Source organism: Triticum aestivum, chromosome 2D (genome assembly GCF_018294505.1).
Source record: "Triticum aestivum cultivar Chinese Spring chromosome 2D, IWGSC CS RefSeq v2.1, whole genome shotgun sequence".
Lineage (NCBI taxonomy): Eukaryota > Viridiplantae > Streptophyta > Magnoliopsida > Poales > Poaceae > Triticum > Triticum aestivum.
The window spans coordinates 419007430-419017734 of NC_057799.1; positions in this window are offsets into that span (position 1 = coordinate 419007430).

Consider the following 10305-nt stretch of genomic DNA (forward strand, 5'->3'; position numbering starts at 1 on the left):
CGGTTCCGTTGAAACCCACTTGTATTCTAACAGTACAATACTCTCTCTGTTCACTTTTGTAAGTCGTTTTAGACAACTCAAAATGGAATGTTTTGCACATTATCTGAAATGTCTTCAAAGGTCTTATAAAAGTGAATAGAGGGAGTAATTTGTTTTTTCGAGAACTAAACAACGTTGTTTATTTGCCACTTACATACCTAATTCACCCCTAAGATTTAAACTATGTTAAAATAAAAAACAATTACACACCCCGCGCGTTGAACATGCACTAGTAGAGAAATGGCTAGCCACATCTTTAGTTTATGTATCTTTCTCTTTAATAGTATGGTATCCAGGTTCACCTATTTTTTTCCGTTGTTGCTCTTCAGAAAACGCGTATAGTAAGTAGTCTTCGTCGATGGGACAAACGCTCCAGTGTATGCGTTACGAGGCAACTAGCATTTTGTCATGGAAGTTCGTGAAAGATGGCGTCCCATTTTCAATGACCGTCACCACTATATTTTCCAAATAATGCTGGCTTTGGACTATTTGGTACAACATCACTAAGATAATAGTGGTGTCGTTGGCACATTTTTTAAGCTACCTGTAGGTGGGACCCATGATTGGGACAAGGTGCAGCTTAGTGGTGACATGGCATAACATCAAACGTCACCACTATTAGGTTTTCTTGTGGAGTGATATGTATTGCCACATCGCCACTATATTTTATTGGAATTAGTTTTATTTGTAATCATTTTTTATTACTTCTTTACGTTTTGTTTTATTTTATAAATGATGAACATTTTTATGTTATATTAGTAACATAATACTGTAGTTAATTTTATTAAAGTAAGAATATTGTAATTGGAAATGGTGAAACTTTTATAATATATTTCAAGTCTTTCCATTGTTTTACCTTTTAAAATGATGAACATTTTGAGTATATTATATTAGTCAAAAAATATTGTGGTTAATTGTATTAAAGTAAGAATATTATAATTGGAAATCATGACATTTTTATAATATATTTTGATTCTTTCAAATGTTTACCGTTTTATTTTTCATAAATGGTGATTTTTTTATATTATATAAAAACTATTGTAGTTAATTTCATTGAAGTAAGAATATTGTAATTGGAAATGGTGACATTTTTATAAAGTGATTTTATTGATGTAAGAATATTTTTACCTTTTTCTAGTATTGTAGTTATTTTTGTATTATTGTGGTTATATTATAATATTGTAGTTGTTTATATATTATGTTTGGTGACATTTTTATAAAGTAAAACCGAGGGGCAACGGCCCATTGGCTTACTGGGCCTAGCCCAAGAGTGTGTCGGTAGCACTGGGTCAAAACAAAGGAGCAACGCCGCCCTCGCAACAGCTCTCTCCCTCTCTCGTTGCCGACGCTCGGTCCTTGTTGCCGCCACTCGTCGTCGGCCGATTCCATCCATTTTTTACGGGCTCCAAGGCTGAGGTAAACATCTACAACTCCTCCGCTCATTGCCCTATCTCTACACCCATTAGATTTGCTTTGTTGTGCAGCGGTAGGGTCATCCCGAGTTGATTTGCATCGCTAGGGTTTCGGCGATGGCGACGGAGACGACGGGGCTGCTAGGCATCGACTACAAAATCATCGGTGAGTTCATCCCCTCCCCCTTCTTTCCCCTATCTACAAATTCACCGGTGAGTTCATCCCTTCCCGATTTGATTCGCATCGAAAGGGTTTTGGTTTGGCAGTGCAATATGTTGACGAATTAGGATAGTTTGAGTGAGTAGAAAAAAGTAGGAGTTTGATGGATGGATACTTTTGTATGGTAGTGCTGGATAGTTTGAGTGAGTAGGCAACATTAGGAATTTGACGGCTCAAAACCCCTAATTTTGACAGCTCCAAACTAGTGTCAATTTGTTTGCCAAAACCTTACTTAATTTGATGGTGCCAAAACTAGTTTCAATTTGTTTGCCAATGCTTTGACTGTGCCAAAGCTTTACTTATTTTGACAACTTCAAACTAATGTTAATTCTTTTGAAAAAGTTTTTACAATGCCAAAACGGTTCCAAAACTACTGTCAATTTGTTTGCCAAAGCTTTGACATTGCCAAAGCTTTATTTAATTTGACAGCTCCAAACTAGTGTTAATTTTTTGGTTTGCCAAAGCTTTCATAGTGCCAAAACTAGTGTCAATTTGTTTTCCAAACACTTCTGCAGGATGCAGCTAACACGACACTACGATCAGAGACCCTTCGACGAAACTGTGTGCGATGCAATAATCGCAAACAGTGGTGTAAAAGAACCGTCAAAAAAGGTGCAAAACATTTACGATGCCGGAGCCATCAAACACGGTTCAGATTTTAGTTGCGTGTGCGATGCAGGGCATATGTTTTAGTTTAATGAACTGTTTGCGATGAGGAGGAACAAAAAAAGGGCAGCCAGATGAAGGCGTGTGCGATATACAACATACGGTTCACTCGGATGAACTGTTTTTGATGAGGAACAATAGAAACGGGCAGCTAGATAAAGGTGTGTGCGATTGAGGGCATACGCATCAGAAGGATTAACTGTTTGTGATTAGACAACAGAACAGAAACGGGTCAGCCAAATCAAAGTGTCTGCTATTATTAGCAAAAAAAGTGTCTGCGATTGATGGCATACACTTCACACGGATGAACTGTTTGCGATTAGCCACAACAAACTAAAACAGTTAGATAGATCAACGTGTGTGCGCTAGACGGGCACACAGATTCTAATTAAAAAAAGCGTGCGTGATGGTAATAACGAGCGCGCACGGTTGTTGGAACAAGACGTGTGCGGACGTTGCCTATTGTGGTGCACCCTATGGTGCAAACGCCACGTACGCGGCCAACAAGGCGTACGTGCCCACGTTACGCCTTCCGGGAATAGTGCCGCACTTATAACCGTCAGTAAATTTTGAGCCCGCGTCCCGTGACATTCCAAATTGCAAACCTGTTCACACCGATCAAAACCTAAACGGTTTCCCACTTAGGAGTGTATTAGTACTCGGTTATAAATACTACTACTCCAAGATGACTGCATATTCCTCCTCAACTCCTCATCCACAAAAACAAACAAGTCATTCATCATCGTTCCCTTGCGTCTGCCATGGCCAGCGTGAGTTCTGGGTCGAGAGATTGCCACCAGGGAGATGCGAGCATGGAAGCGGAAGCACGTGAGATGTCCCGCCTCGCCACAAACGTAGCCGGCATGTCCCGCCGCGCGGCCGTAGCAGCACAAAGGTCCCACCACACCGTTGAAGCAGCACGGAGGTCCCGCCGCGCCGTCAATGCAGCAGACTGGTCCGGCCGCGCCGCGGAAGCAGAAGAGATGTCCCGCCGCGCCACGAATGCAGCAGAGATGTCCTCCCGCGCCGCGGCGGCCTGGGAAAATGTCTCGCGGGCAGGCGAGGAACCTTACAGGCGCATGCACGCGATCGTCCATAGCCAGATGGATCAGATATCCGGCTGGGCGAGGTTGCAGGACGACATGAAAGCCTCTTTTGAACAGGCTACCGGCGTCATCCGGCAACTAAATGAGAGCAATGCGAAGCTCCGGGCCGAGCGCGACCTGCTGAGGGCGAAGATCGTCGGAAGTGCAGAGCAGCAGGAGGAGACCACTGCCTTGTTGAAGAGGACCGGCGTCATCGTCGAGAAACTTATGGACGAGAATGCCATGCTGCGCATCGAGCGCAGAAGGCTGGTGGAGGAATCCGTGGATGCTCTCAAGCAGCATCTTGAGGAAAAGAAAGAGCTCATCGCCGCTCGCCGCGGAGACTAGTTCCCGCGGCCTGCAGCAACGCATCAAGAAAGTAGAGATCAGCGAGCCAGATCGTTGTCTTCCTTCTTCTTTTGCCCTTGTGTATTTCGGGCGTTGCCGCATGTGGCTTTTTTAATTATGTTCCTAAATATGTAAGACAATTATTACTCACTGTCATCGTCCTTATATTCATCATGCTTGCTATAAGTCGCAGTCGAAGCTATATTGGTCCGTCGGATCTTACATCAAGACCCGTGCAAAACTTTCTTTTCGGACTTTCATTTTTCTCTCTTAAATCTTAGTCCAGTGAGACATATAGCCACATCGTAGAACAGGGGCTCGGGCGCCATTAATGGAGACGTTGGGAGGGAGGTGCGCAGTGGGTAGCGGTCAAAGGGCTGTCCTCCCGATGAGCATGCGCAGGGGTCTGATCTCACGCCTCCCGTACTCAAATAGCTACCCCACACGACATCTCCTAGCCAATAAAAAAAGGGAACGCGTGGCGGCACGTAATTGGTAAGTAGGACACCCATGGTTTCAATAATACTTGTGTTTCCGATTTGTAACGTGACAGCACTTGTTCCAAAATGACTTTGTTGATTGTTAATGTGGCGCCTTCACAAATCGGACAGAAACATTACCACAGCATGTTGATGCCATGTCATGACACCATGCCGTTTCATGATATTCACGCGTGTTTTGGATTTACAGGAATTAAAAAACCAAGTTTCTCAATCTTTCCGGCCGAGCCACGACGCCCAGATGTTTGAATTTCATTCCCATCTCTTGCATGGGACCTAGAAATTCACCCAAGGACACACATGTGATTTTTCAACCAACTTGGTGCACTGGAGCATGTGCTTGTAGTTCAAATTTGAATTATGCACATTAAATGCCCAGAAACTCAATTAATGTATAAAAAAGGCAAAACGAACCCCGAAAAATTCCAAAATTAAACACAACACTCCTGTTGTTCTATGTTGACACTAGAATTTTTTTGAAAGCAATAAGAGGCAACGGATATCGTTCCATCCCCAAAGGTGACACGTTCCCTACCGAAACCACCACGCTTGTTGTGAGAAGCTCTGGTTTGTGAGAAGCTTATACCCAAACTTGCCCCAAATGGGACAAAAAATTTACCACGGCATGTTGATGCCGCTCCATGATAGCATGCCAAGTTTCATGAATTTCAGACGAGTTTTGGATTTACTAGAATTTAAAAACCAGGTATCTCAATGTTTTGCCAGCAATCAACAGTGCCCTGGTATTCGAATTTCATTCCCATCTCTTGCATGGGACCTAGAAATTCACCCAAGGACACACATGTGATTTTTAACCAACTTTGGTGCACTGGAGCATGTGCTTGTAGTTCAAATTTGAATTATGCACATTAAATGCCCAAAAACTCAATTAAAGTATAAAAAAGGCCAAACAAACCCCGAAAAATTCCAAAATTAAACACAACACTCCTGTTGTTCTATGTTGACACTAGAAAATTTTTGAAAGCAATAAGAGGCAACGGATATCGTTCCGTCCCCAAAGGTGGCACGTTCCCTACCGAAACCATCACGCTTGTTGTGAGAAGCTCTGGTTTGTGAGAAGCTTATACCCAAACTTGCCCCAAATGGGACAAATTTTTTACCACGGCATGTTGATGTCGCTCCATGATAGCATGCCAAGTTTCATGAATTTCAGACGAGTTTTGGATTTACTAGAATTTAAAAACCAGGCATCTCAACATTTTGCCGGCAATCAACAGTGCCCTGGTGTTTGAATTTCATTCCCATTTCTTGCATGGGACCTAGAATTCACCCAAGGACACACATGTGATTTTTCAACCAACTTTGGTGCACTGGAGCATGTGCTTGTAGTTCAAATTTGAATTATGCACATTAAATGCCCAGAAACCCAATTAATGTATAAAAAAGGCCAAACGAACCCCGAAAAATTCCAAAATTAAACACAACACTCCTGTTGTTCTATGTTGACACTAGAAATTTTTTGAAAGCAATAAGAGGCAACGGATATCGTTCCGTCCCCAAAGGTGGCACGTTCCCTACCGAAACCATCAAGCTTGTAGTGAGAAGCTCTGGTTTGTGAGAAGCTTATACCCAAACCTGCCCCCAAATGGGACAAAAATTTTACCACGGCATGTTGATGCAGCTCCATGATAGCATGCCAAGTTTCATGAATTTCAGACGAGTTTTGGATTTACTAGAATTTAAAAACCAGGCATCTCAATGTTTTGTCGCCAATCAATAGTGCTCTGGTGTTTGAATTTCATTCCCATTTCTTGCATGGGACCTAGGAATTCACCCAAGGACACACATGTGATTTTTCAACCAACTTTGGTGCACTGGAGCATGTGCTTGTAGTTCAAATTTGAATTATGCACATTAAATGCCTAGAAACACAATTAACGTATAAAAAAGGCCAAACGAACCCCGAAAAATTCCAAAATTAAACACAACACTCCTGTTGTTCTATGTTGACACTAGAAATTTTTTGAAAGCAATAAGAGGCAACGGATATCGTTTTGTCCCCAAAGGTGGCACGTTCCCTACCGAAACCATCACGCTTGTTGTGAGAAGCTATGGTTTGTGAGAAGCTTATACCCAAACCTGCCCCAAATGGGACAAATTTTTTACCACGACATGTTGATGCCGCTCCATAATAGCATGTCAAGTTTCATGAATTTCAGACGAGTTTTGGATTTACTAGAATTTAAAAACCAGGTATCTCAACGTTTTGCCGGCAATCAACAGTGCCCTGGTGTTTGAAATTCATTCCCTTTTCTTGCATGGGACCTAAACATGCACCTAAGGACACATATTTGATTTTTCAACCAATTCGTATGCACTGGAGCATGTGCATGTATTTCAATTTTGAATTATGCACATAAAATGCCAAGAAAACCCAGTTAATGTATAAAAATGTCCAAACGAACCCCGAAAAATTCCAAAACTTAACACAACACTCATGTTGTTCTATGTTGGCACTAGAAAATTTTTTAAAGCAATAAGGGGCATCGGATATCGTTTCGTCCCCAAAGGTGGCACGTTCCATACCGAAACCATCACGCTTGTTGTGAGAAGCTCTGGTTTGTGAGAAGCTTATACCCAAACCTGTCCCCAAAATAGGAAAAAAAAATAACACGGCATGTTGATGCCGTTCCATGATACCATGCCAAGTTTCATGAATTTCAGACGAGTTTCGGATTTACTAGAATTTAAAAACCAGGTATCTCAACGTTTTGCCGACAATCAACAGTGCCCTGGTGTTTGAAATGCATTCCCATTTATTGCATGGGACCTAAGCATGCACCCAAGGACACATATTTGATTTTTCAACCAATTTATATGCACCGGAGCATGTGCATATAGTTTAATTTTGAATTGTGCACCTGAAATGGCTAGAAAACCAGTTTAATGTATAAAATGTCCAAACGAACCCTGAATAATTCCAATTCTTTTACGACACACATATAGTTGCATGTTCACTGCAGATAAAAAGTCTAGCAATTCAAACACCGTCCATTGCCGCTGTGACCCCATTATGTAATTCAAATGAAGATGAAAAAACAAGTAGATCCCACACAGCTTATTATCACCAACCGTGTGAGATATAGTACAAAATATCCTGGAGCACCGTCGGCTTATAGTACGCCTATGGCTTACGCGAGAAGGTGCATCGGCTACAGTCCACAGCCGGCGTGTCAAGCACACTAGCTCGCTCCCCAAATACTCCCGCCTCTGCATCCCTCGCAATCTCAAAAATATTACTACCTCGTAATCTTGAAAATATCTACCGCCTGGAAGGTTTTAATGTTTGATAGCACACGATTAGTATGTGCGGACTGTGTGCGATGTCTGTTACTCCCGCTCTGCTTCAGTCCCTTGATTCAAATTTTTAGTAGCCCCGGCATTTTACTCCCGCCTCTGCATCCCTCGCAATCTAAAAAATAACTACTCGCCCTTGACCCAAATTTTCAGTAGCCCCGCCTTGTTGCTCCCGCCTAGTAAAATTTTCAGTTGCCGCAGTATTTCCTCAAACACCACCTTGCCCCCCCGCCCCCCTCCACACACACCACACACTCCCCTAAACCTCCTTTCACACAGACACACACAACCCTCGAAACCATTGGTAGGTCGCCGCCATCGCCGGCGCCTCCATCCTCAACCTCTGCCTGTGTGCCGGGGAGCTCGAGGAGCCAATGGCCAAAAAGAGGTTTATCGCGGCCTTTTCGCCCGACGCCAGCAAGGTGGCCGCCGAGGTGTCCCCGCTGTCCTCCGCGGGCTCGAACCGCCGTCGCCGGTCCCCCGATCCGCCCGCCGCCGCGCCCCTACACCGGTTCGAGGACTTCCCCGTCCTCCCTCGGACCCGGCAGCCGACGAGGTCCTACCTAAGGGTCCGGCAGCGGCGGTGGGGGACGTGGGTCGCCGAGATTACAGATTGGGAGACCCACACCCGCCGGTGGCTCGGTAGCTTCCACACGGCCGAGCTCGCGGCCATGGAGTTCGACCGCTGGCAGGTCCGCTACCACGGCACGGCGGCTAGGCTCAATTTCCCCTTCGGCACATGTATGGTCGACCTCGTTCCGCCGGAGCTAGTGTGGTGAGCTCGGTGAAAGAACATGCGGTGCCCCCATGTTTGGTTTTGGTAATTGATGACAATCTCTATGGACTAATGGTTGCCTTGAGTTATATTTGAAGGTTTTGTCCATAGGCTTTTCTTGGAGTACATGTGTTGGTTTCAAGGAGAGTTTGTGTCGACCAAGGTGCTATTCGAGGAATTATCCAAAGATTGGTCATGTGAGTGTTGAGCTTATTGCAAGCATGTCTTGAAGAAGAAGAGTGTGTGATCATTCATGTTTACCTTCAAGACATCATCCAAATGAAGAGATTTGGAAAGATTCAAGGTTGATCAAGACTAAGTCAAAGAGTGAATCAAGTTGGTCAACACACAAAGCATAGAAGATGTACCGAGAGGGATCAAGCGATCCCATGGTATGGTAAGCATTGTCAATTACGCTTTGTGTACTAACCCATGGTCTTCGTGAGAGTTCTTTGTGGGGTTAGGTTGCGGTGTGCAAGTTCAAGTGGAGCATCATGAAGAGATCAAGTGCTTGAAGCTTGCCATCCATTGTGGTGACAATGGACTTGTGAAGATGTGCCGAAGAGTGGCTCACCCATAGTGGAGTATGGGGGAGCAATCCACTAGTCTTCACCGAGCCAACGCAATCAAGAAAGGTGGTCCAATTTGAGGGAGTCAAGATCATCATCATCCAGCTCAAGTGGACTATGCACAAGGCAAAGGTTTTCCCTTGATAGGTTTTCTATTTTACCGGTCTCATGGTAGTTGTGGGAGACCGGGTTATAGGATCGATTGCCGTACTATCAAGGGGGGCTCTCGATGAGTAGGTTGATCGTATCATTCATAGAGAGCTCAAACCATTGCATCCTTGCATCATCTTTATTGGTTCTTGTTTGGTTTTTCTCCTTGTGAGATTTGGAGCTTTTGATCATCTTCATGACAAGCTCGAGTTCATCGAAAACGGAGTTAACATGCATATTCTATGATGTTTTCGATGTTGGAGGTTTTGCCGGTTCTTCTCGGTTGGAGTTTTCTCTCCTCTATATATTAGGCATACCTCCCCTGTCGCTGTTTTGATGCTGCTCGTCGTCTTGTGTCCAACAAGCTTGAGTTTGCTCAATTCGGAGCTCATATGCAGAAGTTATGGCAGTTCTGGTTTTCCGTGGAGTATACTTGTTTTCGTGGAAGTGGCTTTAGGATGGCGCCAGCGGTTGTACCGTTGGGCCGGAGCGGCAGTACCGCGTATTGCCACAAGCGGTCGTACCGCTGTCCCACAGCGGTAGTACCGCCCATGGCCATAAGCGGTAGTACGTCTCCGGTTCCGCGCTGGTACCGCCTCGACTCGAGACGTGGTTTTCTCGTGTCGGGTTCAGCGGCAGTAGGAGCGGTAGTACCGCTCATGTGCGGTAGTACCGCGGCTACCACCGCCCCTAGTGCCGCTCAATGTCCCTCCTCTCTGTTCCTTCTCCCTGTGCTCATGGTAGGCGATGTGCGCGGTCCCAGCGGTAGTACCGCTGCGGCCAACGGTAGTACCGCTGGCTCCAGCGGTAGTGCCGCTCATACGGCTCTGCCTCGCCCTCTGTTTTACTCCGCTCTCCATGTTCTACCGCCCGGGAGGTAGTACCGCTCCCCTGAGCGGTAGTACCGCTCGTGCGCGGGCTGAGCACATAACGGTTGGATTCGGGAGCTCCTATAAAAGGGGGTCTTCTTCCCCATTCAACCTTATCCTTTGAGCTCGTGTTCTTCCCCCATTGTTGACCTTCTTCGAGCTTGCTATCTCTCAATCCCTCCATGGATTCTTGCTAGTTTTTTGGGGGAAAAGAGAGAGGAGATCTAGATCCACATTTCCACCAATCACTTTCTCCTCTATGTGAGGGGAACCCCTTGGATCTAGATCTTGGAGTTCTTGGTGTTCTCCTTCTTGTTCTTCCTCTCATTTTCCCTCCCTAGCATTAGTTGCTTC